The 22946-nt window shown below is 41.0% G+C and overlaps 1 protein-coding gene and 1 pseudogene across 7 annotated transcripts in view; both read left to right on the forward strand.

Annotated features, from left to right (window-relative positions):
• Nucleotides 1-22946, forward strand: part of BTBD9 (BTB domain containing 9) — a 437181-nt gene that overhangs the window by 62112 nt on the left and 352123 nt on the right. The window lies entirely within an intron of this gene.
• Nucleotides 17547-18774, forward strand: LOC113926654 (annotated as a pseudogene).

The raw sequence follows: 22946 nt of genomic DNA on the forward strand, positions 1-22946 counted from the left end.
AAAAATAAGCAGCATAGCAACCAAAGCATCTGATGTGGACTGAAGGACTGTGTGTTTGCATTTAATTTGAAACAAGAGGAACATGACTCCCAGAACAAACCATCATGAATAGAATACTAGCCATGACAGTCTGTGAGCTTTACCCACTCGAAAACTCCTGCCGCATGGAAGGGGAGATGTGTGCCCTCGGTCATGATCTCTGGCTTTTACAAAATATACTTCCCCTTCTTTATTAATGGGCATTATTTATTTATACTCCCCATTTGTTATTTTGTTTCTTCTGTGTGGCCTTGCTTTTGTTGATGTAACTTTTATGTGTTGTAGAGATTGGCTGTGTTCATAATGCTAGTTTTTGTCTTGATATAGCCAGTTCCCAACTTTGGTCAAGAAAAATGGAGCAAAGGTGATATTAGAGATAATGACAAGAAAAGGAAAGAGTCTTGATATCCATATTAGTTAATAAATAAAATTAAAAAGATTTATAACCATGTTAACATATATTACTACATTCCTTTATAAACTCTGCCTTTTGTAATAGGTTGGGATTTTGGTAATATTTAAAAATGAACCTAAAAAAAGTCTCCGTTGATTATCCAAGGGTGTCTTATACTTGGTGTCTCTTTTCTTTTCTTTTTTTTTGTAAGATTGATTGATTGATTAGAGAGAGAGAGAGAGTGAGAGAGCGGGGGGAGGGGCAAAGGGAGAGGGAGTGAAAGTCTCAAGCCGACTCTGCGCTGAGCACAAAGCCCAATACAAGGCTGGATCCCACGACACTGAGATCATGACCTGAGCCGAAACCAGGAGTTGGTCACCCAACTGACAACCCAGGAGCCCCTATACCTGGGGTTTCTTATCTTCACAATCATTTATGGACTATCTAAATAATGTTCTAAATACACATTTTTCCAGGGATTTCACTGGGCACATAATAAATTCTTTCTCTTTGCCTTATTTAGTTAATTTGCACATTTGTATGTCACCTTTGTTTTTCAGTATCCTTTGAGTATTTGTCTTGCCTCTGATACTAAAATTAAAACTTCTTGGAAGTAAGGAGTATGGATTGTGATCTTTTAGTATTCTTGCGTGGTGCTCAGGCTATGATCTAGTATGCAGTAGGTACTCTATAAATGTTAGCACAGGTTTCATGAGGTCAAGGCACTAACTGTATAATGAGAGATGGATTCAGCATTAATATGTATATATATTCAGTACTTTTTATCCATGTATTTGTTAAAATGTGTATCACTGCTAGAAAGGTCTCGGTACATGGTTTGCAAATGTAACTTTCTGTATTTTCATGAGGAAGCTGAATTTTGATGTTAATCCTGAAAGATATGAGTATCATGTATTGAGGAAAGATTACACCAAATATATTCACAAAAGAAGAGAGACACTGTGAGTTGGGGAGTGTGAGAGTACCTACCTCTCTCTGAGTCTTGGCTGGATTGCATGTAAATTAGCACTGTGTAGTAAAAAAACAAAAAAACGTGGGCTATGGAGTTAGAGAGAGCTCTTCTCGCTCTCTGATTTCATCAAATCCTGGCCTGGTGATCTTAGTAAAGTTGTGCCTCTCCAAGCCCTTGTTTCTGTACCAGTAAAAAACAGGAATAACAACACCATTTATGAGTCTGCTGTGGAGGGTTTAGGTGACATGGCATGTATACGAACATTGACTACAGGGCCTGGCCCAAAGTAGAGGCTCAGTCACTAGTGGTTTTTGTTTCTGTTTGTTTTTATTATTTTTATTATTTTAAAATTGTTTTTATTTATTTTTTCTAAATTTTGAGACTCTCAACTGGTGTTTGACCTTCAGAGAAAAAGAGCCGTTCTTGCCATCCCTCTCTGGCCATGGTGGCGCTCACTGTGAGGAAATTGTTCCTGACCTCAGGAGCCTAGTCTTCCCAACACGTTTCCAGATTGCCAGTCCATACACAGCAGTCCAAGACATGCCTTAAACGGTTTGCTCCATCTTCATAACCTGCCTAGTGGTGTGTTCCCAACAGTTTTAATGTATTTTCATTTTGGTAAAGCATTTTTTTTTATTGTAGCAAAATATATATGGCATACAGTTTGCCATTTATGTATCTGTGGAATGCAGTTCAGTCCGCTCTTCCCCTCGCTAAGCAGCAGACATTATGTAGTGGCCATAGGGAGGATGACGTCAGGCTTCAAAGCCAGAGTGATTGCTCCAACCATAATGGTGAACGGACAGAGGTGATCTGCTCTGTCCTTCTGGGTCCTGTTTAGGAATGCGTTGTAGGTTAAGTGGAAACTGCTCTATGTGGCCAAAAGCCTAGACTAATAACTCCCCCTGCTCAGCCCCCCCGGTGATGAAGAAAAGGGACTTTTCCATGTTATTAGAATGGTCTTTCACATGCGCTCAGAACCAGGTTATGTCTCACCAGCTTTCTCTTTCTCGGGAAAAGGCCGTTGCTGCTTCAGCTTTACGCCGTCATCCTGGCTATCTAGGGAGCTCTCTTCGAGCCCTCCACGGCTTTCCAGGTGCCAGAGCCCAGGGCCGGACAAAAAATACTAATAAGGACTAGCAAATATGGAGTGCCCTGAGGTGTTTTAAAACACTTTCTGGCTGTTTCTCAACAGGGTGCTGGTAATTTGGCAGCCATATAATGTTGCCGAAATAGGAGAAGACTTGACAACATGGGTGTGAGGGGTAGAGGTGGATTTCCGAGCCTGCAGCTGGCTGGTGGCTGGGATCACAAGAGTGATTCTGAGGCAGAACGTGGGAGTTGAGGGAAGGAATAGCACCTGAAAGCGCAGCCTGTTGAGAGCGGGAACAAAAGAGCAGACCGCAGCCGCCTTCGCTGCAGGGGCTGGGCAGAGACAGGAGAGCGAGTCCGAAGGGACCGTTACTGAAGAGAGGCCAGAGGAGGCCCTGGAGGGATGGCCACAGCTCACACAAGCCCGGGCTTCTGCTTTTCATTTTGTTTTTAAGTACCACTATGGAAATGTCTTGTTCATGACATTTTTATTATCAAATTATAACATAGGACATATTTTAAATATCGGTAAAGCTTGTCCTCTGGTAAAGTTGTATCCAGTTTCTACCCATAGCAAATGAAAATGCTCTTTCTCTGAGCCCTTAACCACTGCAGGCTTGTCAGCACTGCCAGTGTGAGCTATGATTTGTTAAAAAAAAAAAAACTTAATTTAGATTTCTTTTATCATCAGTGAGGTACAGTATTGTTTAAAAATGGCCATTTGTTCTTTCTCATTTATGAAAAGCCTATTTTTATCTTCTGCATATTTTTCTTCTGAGGCAGTTATCTTTTTCTGTCTTATCAGAACTTTATTTTGATATACTGACATATACATATATATATATATATATAATACCGTCTTTTTGCATGTCATGTATTGTGCAATTTGTTTTTAGTTTTTACTGTTTGACTGGTACTTTTACCATATAGAATTTTACTTTTTAAAAAATGTAGCCCAATCTCTCTTTTTTTTTTTTTTATCTCTGGTGGTTTGCGATCATGTTTAGAAAGGTGTTTCTCACCCCAGCGTTAAAGAATGTTATATTTTATAAGTTTTTTCTATTTGTTATTTTCATCTTTTTATCTAGATGTTTAATTCAGCCAGAACATTTTTTGTGTGTGTTTTTAGGTAAGGATAGTCAGTTGATGAGGACTATTTAATAATTGTTACTTACCACAGGAATGTGAATAGTCATATTTATCATATGCTAAATTCTAGCATATACTCTACTCTGTTTCACTGATTCCTTTGCCTATAGCTGAAAGTGTTTTAATTATTGTAGTTTCCCTTCCCTCTTTTTTTTCTTTCCTTAGAATGAGATATTATAATGTGCCAAATGTGTCATGGAGAAAAGGAAGGGTGTTATAGAGCATCTGCCAGCCTGTCTTCTGGTCTCAGTGGTCGCATTAGAGGCCATAAATGATGATAAACATCTCACTAGCATGGTTCTACTCTTACGTACAACAAGAAATTTAGGCATGCTTCACCAGCTAAGGAAATAGATTTTTCTTCATTTATTCATCTGTTGTTCATTCATTCATCACTCACTCATTCCAAAATAAGCTCCTACTTTGTGCTATGCACTGTACTTGATAACCTAGGCCACAACACCTGAAGAAGACTAACACGGTTTCTACTGTCATGGAATCTGGGAGGAACCGATCTCAACAAGTAAGAAGAACACATCAAACCGTTTTAAGTGTTGTAAAGATGGTACTGTGATAGGGACTGGGTTCAGGGGAAGGCATGTGTGGGTGTGGGAGGGGGATATTTGCAATAGGTGGTCCCGGAAGGCCTGAGAGGGGAGATGGTATTTTTGACTGAGGTGAAAGGAGTGATATTTTCTGGTCATTGTTTTAGATATTTAGCCTTTTTTCGGTGTTCATTGACTGTTAATCAGGAGTAACGGGGCTACTGTAGGAGGCCTCATTAGATGAATACTAAAACTGTACTGTGTTTTGGTATAGGGCACTTTAATCTCTTTTATTGCTACCATACATTCCAGGTCCATCCTCACCCCTGCCATCATTAGAGCAGTATAGTTTTTTTTACCCATCTTCATGAGATTATAGTACCTACACAGTGCTGTAGATCTACAGGACATAAAACAAATGAGAAAATAAACATTGCTATTTATGGAAGCATTCTTTCCCAACCGTATTCACATTGTACAAAAGCTGTGTGTCGTTCTTTTCTCTCTTGTTCTCCCCTGCCCCCATAACTGGGCATTGATATATTTATTTACTTTTAAAGGAAGGCACTTTTACATTATTCATTCGTTCACCAGGATCCTTTAGAATTGTAGCTAGAATTATGCTGAGACTTTACTTTCTTTATGTGATTGTCGTCTTCAGAATTCAAGAAATGCCTTATTCATATATAAAGGAAAAAGGAATAGTTTCACTTTAAAAAAGTAATCATTTTCGTTCATGCTTAGTTTGAATTGTACTCCTATCTACAACTTTGATGTCATAATTGAACTAGCATAGAGCAACCCTGCATTCAGAGGAACATTTTCTTCTAAGACTGCAAAGCAAAATGTAGCCACATGGTGTCACTAAATCATAACAATTTTACTTGTGGCCAAAGAGAGGTTGAAATTGCCTTTTTTTCTTTTTTAATCAAACCGTATTTATATATAAATTGTTCTGAAGTCTGTGATTTGTGAAGTAACACGGGAAACTATTTGTACCATTTAAGTCTTTCAGCTCACGTGAAGCATTAATTACGTCCGAAGTCCGTAGATATACATGCAGGTACTAGCCGGCTCTTGACTCCTCATCCACAAATGTAGCACATATGTGGGCCTCTGTAGTACAATTATTCAGTTTCATACAAATAAGCGTTTTTTTTTAATCTTCCTTTGGAATTTTGAAATAAATAGAAGAGGAACTCAAAGGAGATCGAGCCATTCAATATTCATAAGGAATCAGGGAGCAGAAGAAAGGATGAGGAAAAGACAGGATTACAGGAGCTCGGGAGTGACAGGAAGGGGACAGTCTAACATTGATTGAGCGTCATCTCCGGCCAGACACATCATTACCTTGTGTGATCCTCACAATAGCTCCACGAGAGAAATGCCACTAACCACCTAATTTTACAAACAAGGAAATTGAGCCTTAGAGAAGCTAAATTTGCAGATCCCTCGGAGCACACAGTTAATATCACAGTCCTACATTGCCTCTGCAGGATATGAGGTAAAGAATCAGCTCTGGTGTAGCTGAGGAGGAGACGTGCAGCCCTGAAGGAGCTCTTGCTGCCTCTTGGGCAGCAGCAGTTTCCGGGAATGCCGGGAGAGAGGGCCCCGAGTGGCCCCAGCCTGCTCTGCTCACGCTGGGCACACCACCCCGACTCCGAGGCTGCTGACCATGTGGACCATGTGGATGAGGAGGATGCTGAACAATTGGGGACATTTTCACTTTTAAAATGCTCCAAAGGGAGTGTAGCAATCCTTTATCTAGGTATGTTTTGTCAGTTTGTCAATAGAGCTTTGAATTTTCCGGCCCTTTAGTTCCTAATAAGATCATTTTAGACTTTATTATTACGTAGTGAGCCTGATGTTCTTACCTCCTGATTTGTTTTGCTTCCACTGTATTTAGAAATATACTTATGTGTTATGGAGTCTCTTCACATCCCGAATTGCTGTTCTTCTTTTTTAAGGTTTAGAAATTTTCTATTTATTTTCACCTACAATCCTCTTATTAGGCCAAAAGAAAAAAAGAAAACCTGCTGTGTTTTATATTAAGACCTTTGAGACATGGCTGCTTGTGCTTAAGTTATTCAATTGCATCCAGGCTTTTTTGTTTCATTTTGTTTAAAGGGTAACAACACGCTGAACTTCTGTGTGTGCAGTGGAGGAGTTGGACTATGAGAAAACAGAACGGGATTGTCCTTTTCCTTTGCATTTTTTTAATAATTTTAGAATGTAAATTAGTGTCTTTTAATAAGCCTATTGTGTGAGATGATGTTAATAACACTAATGACCTGTTATTATTGCCACAAACAGCCGTTGTCTGTTTTTCATTCTGGAAGGGCAAGAGCTATATTTGGTGGTGCTAATAGTTGCTTCCTAAGCAGTTAGGCCCAGGATCAAGTTCAGACAGCAGCTCTCTGGTTGAGCGTCAAAATCCTTTTTCTCATGCTTTCACTCTCCTCAGTACTACTCTGTTACTTACAGCATTTATTCATGTGGACATTCATTCAACAAACATGCACTGAACACCTGCTATATTGCAGGCACTTAGGTTAGCTGTCGGGCATAAAAGGATGAACAGGACACAGTCTGCTCTCCTTCTAAGGACTGATAAAGCAAAGTATCGAAAAGTGTAATAATAAAGGAATATATAGGTTATGCAGGAACATAGCTGTATGGGTTCCTACAGAAGAGAGGGTTTGAACTCAGTCGTAAGGAACCAAGGGATTGAGCAGGCAAACAAAATGAGAAAGGATGTCCTGTGTATGCAGGACACTTGCCAAAGGCAGAATCTGCATTGGACTTGGCCAGACATGAACTCTTTTCTCAAAACTCTCCCATCATTGGGTCCTTCTGCTTCCCTAACTTCATCCTTGGTTCTTATTAAAAATGCCTTATTTTGTCTCTGTTTACCACTTACCTTCCCATACTTCCCTAAGCTCTGAGACATGTACATGAATGACAATCCTTCTTTCTTTATGTGACCTTGTAGAACTGTGTCAGGGATCTGGGACTTGGTTTTATTTAAAGTTATTCTTTTTTTAAACTTCTTTCAACAGAATTAGAAGACTCCATGGGGAGAACTGTAAATTAGGTTAATTTTCACAAATAATATTCAGAGAATAGTAAAAATTCCCAAGAAGCAGAGAGAAAGTTCCTGTTCTGGAGCAGGATTTGAGTCAATGTGTCTTCCATTTAGAAGAATAATGCATTTCCATAGGTACTTCATTATTGAGTACATGCCACCGGTAAAGAAATTGACATTAATGTATCAGTTTTCCTCCTTGAGATCTCTTTTGGGAACTTGTTTTGGTACTACATTTACTTATGGAACTGAGGAAATCCTGAGCAAGGAAGCCAGGGTCTGAACTACTGGGCATGGGACTGTGGGTCTCTCAAGTAGAAAGCGAGGGAGAAATAGCATACAGAGCCATCTGGGACTCTGGGCTCCTTAATATGAGTGTGGGGCCTCCAGCATAGGTGAGCTATGGAACTGGGAACCGGAACACAGGCATCAGTGGAAATGGTGGGAAAGAGTTTCCAGAACCTCCCACACAGTTTCCAGAGTGAATCAGAAAATGCTGTCAATGGAGTCAAGCTTCACTGACTTTGCCTTTTGAAAGATCAAGAAGAGGGAAGGACAGCTAGATCTCAGACCCTGGAGGTCAGAAAAAAGAACTTAGACACATTTATGTGTGAATTACATAGTCATTTCTGATCCTGTTTACTTTGGAAATGGTAATCTAAAGCAGGTATTGGTTAAGTAGTTAATAATTTCTCAGTGGAGAGTTAGGCCTATGTATATTAACATTTCACCCCACACGGCCTAGCAGAGATTGCTCTGACCTTTTAGCATTTATAGCTTAAATCACCCAATTTGGCCATTAATTACATAATATATCTTGTATGCCTCTCTAATTATTTTGTTGTCTCTGGACCTCACTGTATATTCCTTGGGTAGTAGTTGCTCATCAGATATGTTGGTGAATCTCTTTAGCCCTCTAACATTTCTGAATGAAGGTACTTTAATAATAATCTATTTTTCTAGAAAAATCCTTTTAACATTGCTGTTTTTTCCACAATGTTAGAAGGAGATACCAGGAAATAAGAATTGTAATATTTCTTTCCACAGAAAATATGCTCATAGAGGACTGTATGTACAAGTCCCATGGTTAATAAAACCATCAGAGCTTTCTCAGTGATCATAATAAATGGTACAAGTTCCCTAGATCAGGGTGCTTTCTGTGGATACAAGGTTGGCTCAGGAGAGCGGACCAGAAGTGAAACCAGATTGCTTGTCTGCTGCCAGAAATTCTGGGCAGCGTGCCAAACTTGGTTCACCTTCTAAAAATTCATCTCCCAATATGAAAATAGAGGGCTCGATCCCTGCAAGAAATGGTGGTAGCATGAACACTTGGACTTCCTTCAGCCCAGAGGACTTGATCGATGTGAGGAAAGGTGGGGGAACCAATTGGTGTGGCCTGGCAGCTTTGACCCCATTTATGAGCTTTAATATTTTCTTTAGCAGTCTTACTTCATTATGTTTCAAATTATAATTTTATAAGTTAATAATTGTTCTTCCAAATAATGTGGGTCATATATACACATGAATATGTTCTGCCTGATAGGAAGCTGTAGGTTTAATTTCTAATAGTCCTAGAAATTCTGTGCACATTATGAAGCCATTAGGATGTAACAGCTGTTTTAGTTCTTTCACCCTGCAAAAGAAATGTGATGCAGACTAAAATGATCAGTAATTATGTATTTTGAAAGCTAAAGCTCCGGTTATAGAAAGAGCTAATTTACACATTAGATACTGATAAAACTACAGTATACTATGAGTTTCAAAGTTAGCGTTATCTCTTCCCTAAGAGTATGAAAGAGAATCTGTGCCAAAAGACATTTTTCCCTCTTTGAAATCCTCTTTTGCATTGCCTATTGTAATTTTGAAGTTGCAAATCAACAGTAATGAAGAACTGCTTGATATTTTTCTAAAGAAAAAAATTAGAAGGAATGTGAGAGGGAGTAGGATTTAGAAGGATTTTATTTTATTTCTGTTGATCAGTGCCTGCCATCTGCCTTCCATTTAATGTTGTAGAAGCATGCATGCGTTTCTCAGTTCTGAACAGATGATGTGCATGGTTTGTTGAGATATATGTGTATTCTGGATGTGTGTGTGTGTATATATACCTACAGTGCTTAAAATCACACTTGAAGTGTAAAACAGATAATGAGTCTCCATTTTGGGCTGATTTGCATATTCGGCTCTTGTACACAAAACAAAAGACTACAATGACACTGATTTTCTTTTCTACTTTAGGATCAGCACTAACCAGCTGTCAACAAATATTTTGATTAAACACTTTCCTTTATTGGGGAACTTTGGGGCACATTCTTTGTATAAACATATTGTTCTCTTTGATTTCAAGGGACATATTTTTAGTATGATTCATGGATGCCTTACACCGGTAAGCTGTCATGCACAAAAATATATTTTTCTCTGTAAACTTCCTTTTTACCATTGATTTCTCTAGGGCAAAAATGTGGCTCAGAACAGAATATTCCAACTCAGGATATTTGCCTGAAATGAAGGTGGAAATAAATGTATAAGTCTGCTTTAAGTAAACTGAAAAATTTAAAGCATAGATTCCCTAAACTGGACTTTTCCAAGAGATTTTTAAAGATTTAACAATTCCTCTAATACATTTAAAATATGATTTGAGGATAGGCATTTTGTTAATAGTTTGACAAATATTCATTTACTCTTCTGTGTTTTAGCATACATAAGCATGTTATTTATAAAAGTGATATTATGGAGTATATACTGTTTCGAAACCTTGCACATATATATTTATATTCACTGTGGCTCTTGTTCCGTGTCAGTCCATAAACATTTGCTTTATCCCTTTTAATAGCACAGTATTCTGAATGTACTGTTGTTTACCTAACAGTCCCTTACTGAGGGACTTGGGATGTTTTTAGTTTTACTATTATAGAACACTCTAGTCTTTGCATACTAATCTGATTATCACTTCATATGGGCAGAGTGAAAGGATATGATCATCTTAAAATGCAAAACATATTGGTAAATGCCATCCAAAAGCATTGTACCAGTTTATTCCTACCAGGAGTATATGATAGTACGATATTTCTCCATATCCTCATCAACAATGAGCATTATCATTGTTTTTAATCTTTTCTCAAGCTGATAAGCAAACTGGTTTCTCATTTGTTTTATTTTGCAGATTTTTAATTGTTTGTAAAGGTAAACATTTGTTTATCTGTTTGTTGATAAGCATCTATATTTTCATCAAGAAGACGAAATTTGAGTCGGCCTAAAAGAATGGGTTGAGTTTTGATTGGGTAGTTTTAGAGGGCTTTTTCTGTGATGTCATCTAGGAAAGTGATTCTCACCTGGGGGTGATTTTGACCCCCCCCAAGGGACATTTGGCAATGTCCAGGGACATTTTTGGTAGTAACAATTGAGGGGCAGCGGTGCTCCTGGCATCTAGGGGGTAGAAGGGATGCTACTAAATATCCTACAAAGTACAGGACAGCCTCCTATGACAAAGAGTTATCCAATCCACAATGTCAACAGTGCCAAGGATGAGAAACCCTGATTTAGGAAAAGGTTGTGGTAATTCCGTATGTGACGGGGGCTTGAATTAGGATGTCTTTGGTTAAAATAGAGAAAGAGAGTAGCTGTGAAAGACATTCAAAGGAAAAACGAGTCAAACTCAATGACTGGTTGAATATTGAATAATAATGACAAAAATTTGAGGCAAAGAGAGCTTCAAAGTTTGGAACCTAGGCGGCCAGGAGGTGGGATGACATTGGTGAACAGAAGTTGTGAGGGAGCTAGTTTGAGCTAGTTGCAGAATTAGTACTTAGGAAACAAATGGTGACACTCTGCTATTTCATCTGCTTTGCATTTTTTTATTATGTTAATCACCATACATTACATCATTAGTTTTTTTTTTTTTAAGATTTTATTTATTTATTTGACAGAGAGAGATAGTGAGAGCAGGAACACAAGCAGGGGGAGTGGGAGAGGGAGAAGCAGGCTTCCCGCAGAGCAGGGAGCCCGATGTGGGACTCGATCCCAGGACCCTGGGATCATGATCTGAGCCGAAGGCAGACACTTAACGACTGAGCCACCCAGGCGCCCTACATCATTAGTTTTTGATGTAGTGTTCCATGATTCATTGTTTCTGTGTAACACCCAGTGCTCCATGCAGAATGTGCCCCCTTTAATACCCATCACCAAACTAACACAGCCCCCCACCCCCCTCCCATGTAAAACCCTCAGTTTGTTTCTCAGAGTCCATTGTCTCTCATGGTTCGTCTCCCCCTCCGATTTACCCCCCTTCATTTTTCCCATCTATCTTCTTTTTTTTTTTTAAACATATAATGTATTATTTGTTTCAGAGGTACAGATCTGTGATTCAACAGTCTTACACAAGTCACAGCGCTCAACATAGCTCCTACCCTCCCCAATGTCTACCACCCAGCTACCCCATCCCTCCCACCCCCCACCACTCCAACAACCCTCAGTGTGTTTCCTGAGATTAACAATTCCTCAGATCAGTGAGGTCATATGATACATGTCTTTCTCTGATTGACTTATTTCGCTCAGCATAATACCCTTCAGTTCTTCCACATCATGGCAAATGGCAAGATTTCATTCCTTTTGATGGCTGCATAATATTCCGTGTGTGTGTGTGTGTGTGTGTGTGTGTGTGTGTGTGTGTGTGTGTGTGTGTATACACACCACATCTTCTTTATCCATTCATCTGTCGATGAACATCTTCGCTCTTTCCATAGCTTGGCTATTGTGGACATTGCTGCTATAAACATCAGGGTGCACATACCCCTTCGGATCCCTACATTTGTATCTTTGGGGTAAATACCCAGTAGTGCAATTGCTGGGTCGTAGGGTAGCTCTATTTTCAACTTTTTGAGGAACCTCCATACTGTTTTCCAGAGTGGCTGCACCAGCTTACATTCCCACCAACAGTGTAGGAGGGTTCCCCTTTCTCCGCATCCCCACCAACATCTGTTGTTTCCTGACTTGTTAATTTTAGCCATTCTGACTGGTGTGAGGTGGTATCTCCTTGAGGTTTTGATTTGGATTTCCCTGATGCCGAGCAATGTTGAGCACTTTTTCATGTGTCTGTTGGCCATTTGGATGTCTTCTTTGGAAAAATGTCTGTTCATGTCTTCTGCCCATTTCTTGATTGGATCATTTGTTCTTTGGGTGTTGAGTTTAGTTAGTTCTTTATAGATTTTGGATACTAGCCCTTTATCTTATCAGATATTTGTCATTTGCAAATATCTTTTCCCATTCTGTCAGTTATCTTCTGGTTTTGTTGACTGTTTCTTTTGCTGTGCAAAAGCTTTTTATCTTGATGAAGTCCCAATAGTTCATTTTTGCCCTTGCTTCCCTTGCCTTTGTCGATGTTTCTAGGAAGAAGTTGCTGTGGCTGAGGTCGAAGAGGTTGCTGCCTGTGTTCTCCTTTAGGATTTTGATGGACTCCTGCCTCACATTTAGGTCTTCCAACCATTTTGAGTCTATTTTTGTGTGTGGTGTAAGGAAACGGTCCAGTTTCATTCTTCTGCATGTGGCTATCCAATTTTCCGAACACCATTTGTTGAAGAGACTGTCTTTTTTCCATTGGACATTCTTTCCTGCTTTGTCAAAGATTAGCTGACCATAGAGTTGAGGGTCCATTTCTGGGCTCTCTATTCTGTTCCATTGATCTATGTGTCTCTTTTTGTGCCACTACCATACTGTCTTGATGATGACAGCTTTGTAATAGAGCTTGAAGTCCAGAATTGTGATGCCACCAGCTTTGCTTTTCTTTTTCAACATTCCTCTGGCTATTCAGGGTCTTTTCTGGTTCCATACAAGTTTTAGGCTTATTTGTTCCAGTTCTTTGAAAAAAGTGGATGGTATTTTGATAGGGATTTCACTGAATGTGTAGATTGCTCTAGGTAGCATTGACATCTTCACAATATTTGTTTTTCCGATCCATGAGCATGGAACATTTTTCCATTTCTTTGTGTCTTCCTCAAGTTCTTTCATGAGTATTTTATAGTTTTCTGAGTACAGATTCTTTGCCTCTTTGGTTAGATTTATTCCTAAGTATCTTATGGTTTTTGGGTGCGATTGTAATTGGGATCGACTCCTTAATTTCTCTTTCTTCTGTCTTGTTGTTGGTGTATAGGAACGCCACTGATTTCTGTGCATTGATTTTATATTCTGTTACTTTACTGACTTCCTTATGAGTTCTAGCAGTTTTGGGGTGGAGTCTTTTGGGTTTTCCACATAAAGTATCAAACTGCTGCAAACAGTGAGAGTTTGACTTCTTCTTTGCCAATTTGGATGCCTTTGATTTCTTTTTGTTGTCTGATTGCTGTGGCTAGGACTTCTAATACTATGTTGAATAGCAGTGGTGATAGTGGACATCCCTGCCATGTTCCTGACCTTAGGGGGAAAGTTCTCACTTTTGCCCTGTTGAGAATGATATTTGCTGTAGGTTTTTCATAGATGGCTTTTATGATATTGAGGTATGTACCCTCTATCCCTATTCTCTGAAGAGTTTTGATCAAGAAAGGATGCTGTACTTTGTCAAATGCTTTCTCTGCATCTGTTGAGAGGATCATATGGTTCTTGTTCTTTCTTTTATTAATGTATTGTATCACACTGATTTGCGGATGTTGAGCCAACCTTGCAGCCCAGGGATAAATCCCACTTGGTGAATAATCCTTTTAATGTACTGTTGGATCCTATTGGCTAGTATTTTGGTGAGAATTTTTGCATCCATGTTCATCACGGATATTGGTTTGTAATTCTCCTTTTTGATGGGGTCTTTGTCTGGTTTTGGGATCAAGGTAATGGTGGCCTCATAAAACGAGTTGAGAAGTTTTCCTTCCATTTCTATTTTTTGGAACAGTTTCAGAAGAATAGGTATTAATTCTTCTTGAAATCTTTGGTAGAATTCCCCTGGGAAGCCATCTGGCCCTGGGCTTTTGTTTGTTGGGAGATTTTTGATGACTGTTTCAATTTCCTTAGTGGTTATAGGTGTGTTCAGGTATTCTATTTCTTCCTGGTTCAGTTTTGGTAATTGATACATCTCTAGGAATGCATCCATTTCTTCCAGATTATCTAATTTGCTGGCATAGAGTTGCTCACAATATGTTCTTATAATTGTTTGTATTTCTTTGGTGTTGGTTGTGATCTCTCCTCTTTCATTCATGATTTTGTTGATTTGGGTCATTTCTCTTTTCTTTTTGATAAGTCTGGCCAGGGGTTTATCAATCTTGTTAATTCTTTCAAAGAACCAGCTCCTAGTTTCGTTGATCTGTTCTACTGTTCTTTGGTTTCTAGGTCATTGATTTCTGCTCTGATCTTTATTATTTCTCTTCTCCTGCTGGGTTTAGGCTTTATTTGTTCTTTCTCCAGCTCCTTTAGGTGTAGGGTTAGGTTGTGTATTTGAGACCTTTCTTGTTTCTTGAGAAGGGCTTGTATTGCTATATACTTTCCTCTCAGGACTGCCTTTGCTGCATCCCAAAGTTATTGAACAGTTGTGTTTTCATTTTCATTGGTTTCCATGAATTTTTTTAATTCTTCTTTAATTTCCTGGTTGACCCATTCATTCTTTAGTAGGCTGCTCTTTAGCCTCCATGTATTTGAGTTCTTTCCAACTTTCCTCTTGTAATTGAGTTCTAGTTTCAAAGCACTGTGGTCTAAAAACATGCAGGGGAATGATCCCAATCTTTTGGTACCAGTTGAGACCTGATTTGTGACCTAGGATGTGATCAATTCTGGAGAATGTTCCATGGGCACTAGAGAAGAATGTGTATTATGTTGCTTTGGGAAGGAATGTTCTGAATATATCTGTGAAGTCCATTTGGTCCAGTGTGTCATTTAAAGTCTTTATTTCCTTGCTGATCTTTTGCTTAGATGATCTGTCCATTTCAGTGAGGAGGGTGTTAAAGTCCCGCACTATTATTGTATTGTTGTATTGTATTGTTGTTGATGTGTTTCTTTGCTTTTGTTATTAATTGGCTTGTATAATTGGCTGTTCCCATGTTAGGGGTATAGATATTTACAATTGTTAGATCTTCTTGTTGGAGAGACCCTTTATGTATGATATGGTTTCGTTCCTCATCTCTTATTATAGTCCTTGGTTTAAAATCTAATTTGTGTGATATAAGGATTGCTACCCCAGCTTTCTTTTGGTGTCCATTAGCATGGTAAATGGTTTTCCACCCCCTCACTTTCAATCTAGGGGTGTCTTTGGGTCTAAAATGAGTCTCTTGCAGATAGCATATCGATGGGTCTTGTTTTTTTATCCAATCTGATGCCCTGTGTCTTTTGATTGGTGCATTTAGCCCATTTACATTCAGGGTAACTATAAAAAGATATGAATTCAGTACCACTGTATTGCCTGTAAGGTGACTGTTACTGTATATTGTCTGTGTTCCTTTCTGGTCTATATTACTTTTAGGCTTTCTGCTTAGAGGACCCCTTTCAGTATTTCTTGTAGGGCTGGTTTTGTGTTTGCAAATTCCTTTAGTTCAACCTAGCTGGATATAGTATTCTTGGCTGCATATTTTTCTCATTTAGTGCTCTGAATATATCATGCCAGTCCTTTCTGGCCTGCCAGATGTCTGTGGATAGGTCTGTTGCCAATCTAATATTTCTACCATTGTCAGTTACAGATCTCTTCTCCCGAGCTGCTTTCAGGATTTTCTCTTTGTCTCTGAGACTTGTAAGTTTTACTATTAGATGTCGGGGTGTTGACCTATTTTTATTGATTTTGAGGGGGGTTCTCTGTGCCTCCTGGATTTTGATGCCTGTTTCCTTCCCCACATTAGGGAAGTTCTCTGCTATAATTTGCTCCATTATACCTTCTGCCCCTCTCTCTCTTTCTTCTTCTTCTGGGATCCCAATTATTCTAATGTTGTTTCGTCTTATGGTATCATTTATCTCTCGAATTCTGCCCTCGTGATCCAGTAGTTGTTTATCTCTCTTTTTCTCAGGTTCTTTATTTTCCATCATTTGGTCTTCTATATCACTAATTCTCTCTTCTGCCTCATTTACCCTAGCAGTTAGTCTCCATTTTGATTGCACTTCATTAATAGCCTTTTTGATTTCGACTTGGTTAGATTTTAGTTCTTATATTTCTCCAGAAAGCATTTCTCTAATATCTTCCATTCTTTTTTCAAGCCCAGCTAGTATCTTTAAAATTGTCATTCTGAAACTAGTTCCGACATCTTACTATGTCCGTTTTGATTAGGTCCCTGGCAGTCAGTACTGCCTCTTGTTCTTTTTGTCGAGGTGATTTTTTCTGTCTTGTCATTTTGTCCAGAGGAGAATAGATGAATGAGAGAACAAAATGCTAACAGGGTAACAACGACCCCCCAAAAATATACACTAAACAAATCAGAAGACACCTGAAACTGGGGGAAAAAGAAAGGGAAAGAAAGAGGGGCGCCTGGGTGGCTCAGTTGGTTGAGCGAATGCCTTCGGCTCAGGTCATGATCCTGGAGTCCCGGGATCGAGTCCCGCATCGGGCTCCCTGCTGTCAGTTGGGGAGTCTGCTTCTCCCTCTGACCCTCCCCCCTCTCATGCTCCCTCTCTCTATCTCATTCTCTCTCTCAAATAAATAAATAAAATCTTTAAAAAAAAAAAAAAGAAAGGGAAAGAAAGAAAAAGAAAAAGATAAAAACAAACAAAAAAACAGAATATGATCAAATATGATCAGCCTGGTGCATAGATCAGTGCCACGCTCTAGATTTTGGGCGTATTTTGGTCTGTTAGAAGAAAGTGCCTCCCAAAATTTTAAAGAAAGTAAAGCTTAGATATGTACAAAAATAAGGGTAAATACAATGAAGGGATAGAATATGACTGTAAACATGAAAATTATAAAAGACTTTAGAGAAGGAATTGATAAGAAGTTGGTTAAAAAAAAGAAAGAAGAGGATTTTTTTAAAAAAAGGGAGAGAATGTGATCAGGCAGGAGACTAGAACAAAGCCATACACTAGAGATTTAGGGTATATTTAGGTCTGTTAGAAGAAACTGTATCCCAAAATTTTAAAGAGAGAACAACTACCAAAATTAAGGTTAACTACTATGAAGGGATAGAATATGACTCTAAAAATGAAAAATGAAAATGATTTTTAAAAAAGGGATTGATAGGATGCGGCCGCGGAGTTGACGCCATGTGGTCTCACGCCCCTTCCCGCGCGGGGAGGGCGCTGAAGAACCGGGGCCGCTCGGCCATAGGCCTCCTCCAGTGCCGCGGGATGTAGCGCAGGGGACCACGGCCCCAAGCAGAGCCCGCCCGCCCGCCTGTTTACCGTCACAGGGAGATCTCTGCCCCCTGGGGCTGAGATACCCCAACCTTTCTCCAAGCTGAAGCTGCAGGGTATTGAGGTACCAGCCAGATGTCTTCTCACAAAGGATCTGTGGTGGCACAGGGCAATGGGGCTCCTGCCAATAACAGGGAAACGGACACGGTGGAGCTGGCTGAACTGGGACCCCTGCTAGAAGAGAAGGGCAAACTGTAACTGCCAACGCAACCAAAGCTGAAGAAGAGCAAGCATGCCCATTGCCCCAGGGAGAGGAGGAGGAGGTGCGGATACTGACACTTCCCCTGCAGGCCCACCATGCCATGGAAAAGATGGAGGAGTTCGTGTACAAGGTCTGGGAGGGACGCTGGAGGGTCATCCATCCCATATGACATACTCCCTGACTGGCTGAAGGACAATGACTACTTGCTACATGGCCATAGACCACCTATGCCCTCCTTCCGGGCTTGCTTTAAGAGCATTTTCCACATCCCTAGAGAAACTGGCAACATCTGGACCCATCTGCTTGGTTTTGTGCTGTTGCTCTTTTTGGGAATCTTGACCATGCTCAGACCAAATATGTACTTCATGGCCCCTCTACAGGAGAAGTTGGTTTTTGGGATGTTCTTTTTGGGTTCAGTGCTCTGCCTCAGCTTCTCCTAGCTCTTTCACACCGTCTATTGTCATTCAGAGAAAGTCTCTTGGACTTTTTCCAAATGATTATTCAGGGATTGCTCTACTGATTATGGGGAGCTTTGTCCCCTGTTTCTATTACTCCTTCTGCTCCCCACAGCCACGGCTCATCTACCTCTCCATCGTCTGCATCCTGGGCATTTCTGCCATCATTGTGCCACAGTGGGACCAGTTTGCCACTCCTCAGCACCGGCAGACAAGAGCAGGAGTGTTCCTGGGACTTGGCTTGAGTGGTGTTGTGCCCACCATGCACTTTACTATCACTGAGGGCTTTGTCAAGGCCACCACAGTGGGCCAGATGGGCTGGTTCTTCCTCATGGCTGTGATGTACATTACCGGAGCTGGCCTTTATGCTGCTCGAATTCCTGAGCACTTCTTTCCTGGGAAATTTGACATATGGTTCCAGTCTCATCAGATTTTCCATGTCCTAGTGGTGACCACAGCCTTTGTCCACTTCTACAGGGTCTCCAACCTTCAAGAATTCCGTTACGGCCTAGAGAGTGGCTGTACTGATGACTCCCTTCTCTGAGCCTTCCCACCTGAGCGGTGGCGGAGGATCTTCCCAAATGCTTTTAAAAATAACTTTGTTGATGTGAGAGGAAAAGTCTGAGTTGTCTGTTTCTAGAAGAAACTCTTAGAGAATTCAGTACCAACCAAGCTTCAGCCCACTTTCACACCCACTGGGCAATAAATTTTCCATTTCCCTAGCTCAGGAGGGCAGGGATGGCCCAGTCTAGCCATGCTCCTCCTCAGCAGCCCCCCTCGATGGCAAGGCAACTACCGTCCCCTCGCAGAGACAGTACTTCGAAGCTCATGTTGAGATTTGACCCCTCCTCCAACCATTTTGGGGGAAAAAATGATGGACTGGGACTCTTGAGAAATTCTCTTTCTGGAGGAAAATATCCCTCCCTTACCCCCATCCTTACTTTGTAATCTGGCTTATAACAGGCCATCCATTTTTGTAGCACACTTTTCAAAAACAATTAGAACCTGGTTCCATCTTTCTCGGGCCTGGATCTGCTTTTACAGCAGGAAGAACAAAGCCACCAACTTTTACATAGCCCGGCTAATCATGGAAGTGTGTCCAGGCTTCAAGTAACTTGACTTTTAATTTTTTTTTTCTTGGCAGAGTAATGTAAAATTAAAATGGGGAAAGATATTTAATATTTAATACTAAGCTTTAAAAAGAAACCTGCTATCATTGCTATGTATCTTGATGCAAAGATACATATCATCATAATGATAATAAAAGTACAGAAGAAAAAAAAAGGGATTGATAAGATGTTGGTTGAAAAAGGGGAAAAGAAAAATTCAAAAAAAAAGGAAAAGAAAAAGAAAGTTAAAAAAATTAACTTTGAAAGACTAAAGAATCATGGGAAAAAAAAACATGAATTCTATGTGTAGTATTCCCTCGCGCTGGAGTTCTCCCGTTCTCCTTGATGGGTAGACTTGGTCTTGGCTGGCTGTTCTTGCTGATCTTCTGGGGGAGGGGCCTGTTGCCGTGGTTCCCAAATGTCTTTGCCGGAGGCGGAATGGCCCCGTCCTTGTGAGTCCGGGCTAAGTAATCTGCTCGGGAGCTTTTGTTCCCTGCAAGCTTTCCGTACGGGTTTGGAGGACGAGAGTGAAAATGGTGGCCTCCCAATCTCCGCCCGGAGGAGCCGGGAACTCGGGGCCCTTCTCCTCGGTGTGCCCCCAGAGAAAAGCAGTCACTCCCGTCTCCCCGGTCTCCGGCCGCACTCCGTGCTCACCCGGCCTGTGACCGAGCGTTTCTATCTCCCGCACCCGACCCCGTGTGGAGTCTCCAAACCCTGCAGATCCCTGCGGTGCACTCTTGCGCTGCTCCTCCTGGGGAGGAAGGGGAGTCTCCCCAGCTCTGCCGCTTGTTGGGTCCCTGCTGGAGGAGCAGTGGCCCGACTGTGCTGCAGATCGCAGTTTATGGCAACCCGGAGCTGAGAGCCCCATTCTCGGCTCTGTCTCTGCAGCTGGCTTTCCCGCTCCGATACCTGGGAGCTCTGCTGCACTCAGGCACCCCTGGTCTTCTTGTGACCTCCTGAGACCACACTGTCCCAGAGAGGGTTCCACCCCCGCTTGGCCACTGGAGCGACATCCCTCATTGGAGCCGACTTCTAAAAGTTCTGATTTTGTGCTCCGCGGCTCTATCACTTTCCAGAAGCGGCCGACGGAGGCCCCCTCCCCCGCCGTCTATCTTCCCGAATATCGCCTCGGATTCGCTTCTCTGCACGTCCTACGTTCCACAAAGTGTTTGCTTTTCTGTTCAGACAATTGCTGCTATTCTTTTCTTCGATATCCTGTTGAGTTCGTGGGTGTTCAGAATAGTTTGATCCCTATCCAGCTGAATTCCTGGGACCAGACGAAATTTAGGTCTCCTACTCCTCCGCCATCTTGCTCCTCCCCCCCCCCCCCCCCGCTTTGCTTTTATATAGTGAGATTTTTATTTTATGTGTGGTGCCAAGATTGTGTTGGGTTTTGGATTACAGAATCTCTAACTAGTATCAAACATTTGATCTCAAATAGTTTCCTCTTTCAGAAATGTTCTTCTTTCATCTCTAACGACTGAAATCTGGTCCATTCATGTAGTAAGCTGAAGTGCCATTTCCTCCAGGAAATCTTCCTAATCTCCCCAAATGAAATACGAGTATGTTTTCCTCATTTATTCAACAGATAGTTATCAAGTGCTTGCTACATGATGGGCACCGTGCTAGGTAGTAGAGCTCCAGTGGAGAGCCTTTAACACAAATCCCCTGCCCTTCTGGAGTTTACAGCTTAGCAGGAGAGTCAGATACTAAACAAAGTATTTACAAGTAAAGGAAGCTATGATAAAGGCGAGGAAGGAAGACACAAGTGAGCATTGGAGGTATAACAGAAGAACACAGTTTCAGCTGGGTGAGTCAGAAGAGGTCTTTTAGAGAAGTGCTATTTAAGTAGAGACCTCCCTGATGACTAGCAGTAAAGTAGGCAAAGCAAAAGCTGGGGAAGTAGGGAAAGCGTTTGGAGCAGGGACAGGAAGGCTTTGAGGGAGAAGAGACGACCTGTTTAAGGGCATGAAAATAAGTCATTGTGGCTGGAGAGTGGTGGTGGGGTAGAGAGGTGGAGGTAGGTGGTGGCCAGGTTGTTCAGGATTGCCAGGGCCACGTTAAGGAGCTTGTGGTCTAGCGAATGTGTAGTCCTAGGGGAGGTGATTAAGCAAGGATGTGACATGATCTGACTTAAGTTTTTTAAAGACCTGTCTCCTTGGTGGGGAGTAGGTTGACTTGGGTGGGAGATGAGTTGGGAGGCCTTTGCTATAGTTTAGGAGATGTATGGTGGTTGCTTATATAAGGATGGTGGCAGGGAAGTTAGGGAGAAATGGATGGAGTTGAGATGTGTTCTTCAGCTTGGGAGACTTCCAAGAAGTGTTGTTCCATATACAGGCTAGGAGCTGAGAAAGAGGGTCCGAGTCGGAAATAAGAAATTTAAGAGTTGTTGTCTTAGAGCATGGTATTTAAAGCCAGGGGAGTTGATTAGCTTCAGAAAAGATAGAATGTGATTAAGCGTAGAAGGAGAAAATTGGACCTAGAACTGAGTCTGAGTGCTCCAGAACTTGATCAAGTAGGAGGGGAGAAGCCAGCAAAGGAAATGCGGAAGGAGCAGCCAACAGGAGAAGGACAAGCAGGAAAGTATGGTTTCAGGAAGAAGGGACAGGTCAAGATGCCTGATGTCACTGGGAGATCAAGTAGATGAGGAAGGAAAAGTATCCCTTGGCCTTGGCAACATGGAGTATACTGCCCCCACCCCCCTTAGCAGTAGCTGACATGGTGTGGGGGTAGAAGCCGGGTTAGAGTCGGTTAAAGAGATAAATTTAAAACAGATCATGAAATGTAAAGTGCATATACTCATTGAGGCAGCAGGTTCTCCTCTTGGTAAAATTCATTCAAAGAAAATGTATGTAAGGATGCCTATTGCAGCACTATTTGTAGGCATCAGAAAACCATAAACTGCCAAAATGCCCATCAAGAAGGGAATTCATGTAAATTAAAAAGAATTAATTCTATCTACATGAATTGACCTAGAAGGATTTCCATAAAATTGTTAGATGAAAACACGATGCAGGGGCGCCTGGGTGGCTCAGTCGGTTAAGCGACTGCCTTCGGCTCAGGTCATGATCCTGGAGTCCCGGGATCGAGTCCCGCATTGGGCTCCCTGCTCAGCAGGGAGTCTGTTTCTCCCTTTGACCCTCTTCCCTCTCATGCTATCTCTCATTCTCTCTCTCTCTCAAATAAATAAATAAAATCTTAAAAAAAAAAAGAAAACATGATGCAGATCATGTGTTAATTATGATGCTTCTTTTATCAACAAGCAAACTACCTTATATATGTATATAAATGTCTGTATGGATTTATAGGAGCATAGAGAATGGTGTGGAAGTGTACACATTGAACTTCAATATTGATTACTTAAGGAAAATAAAGATGGGGTAAGGAAAGTAGATAGTATTCGATTTTTATTTACTTTTTGTTATGCTTGCTGTAACATCATTTTTTTAATTAAAAAGATTTGAACTTAAAAAGCTCTAGGATGTGAGCAAATGGAGAAAGAAAGAATGGATAACTCTTTTGAGAAACTTGGCTCTGAAGGTGAATAAAGAGACAGGACAGAAGGTAGAAATGGATGTACTTTAGGGATGAGAGGTACGAAAGCACG

This window comes from Zalophus californianus, chromosome 7 (genome assembly GCF_009762305.2).
Source record: "Zalophus californianus isolate mZalCal1 chromosome 7, mZalCal1.pri.v2, whole genome shotgun sequence".
Classification (NCBI taxonomy): Eukaryota; Metazoa; Chordata; class Mammalia; order Carnivora; family Otariidae; genus Zalophus; species Zalophus californianus.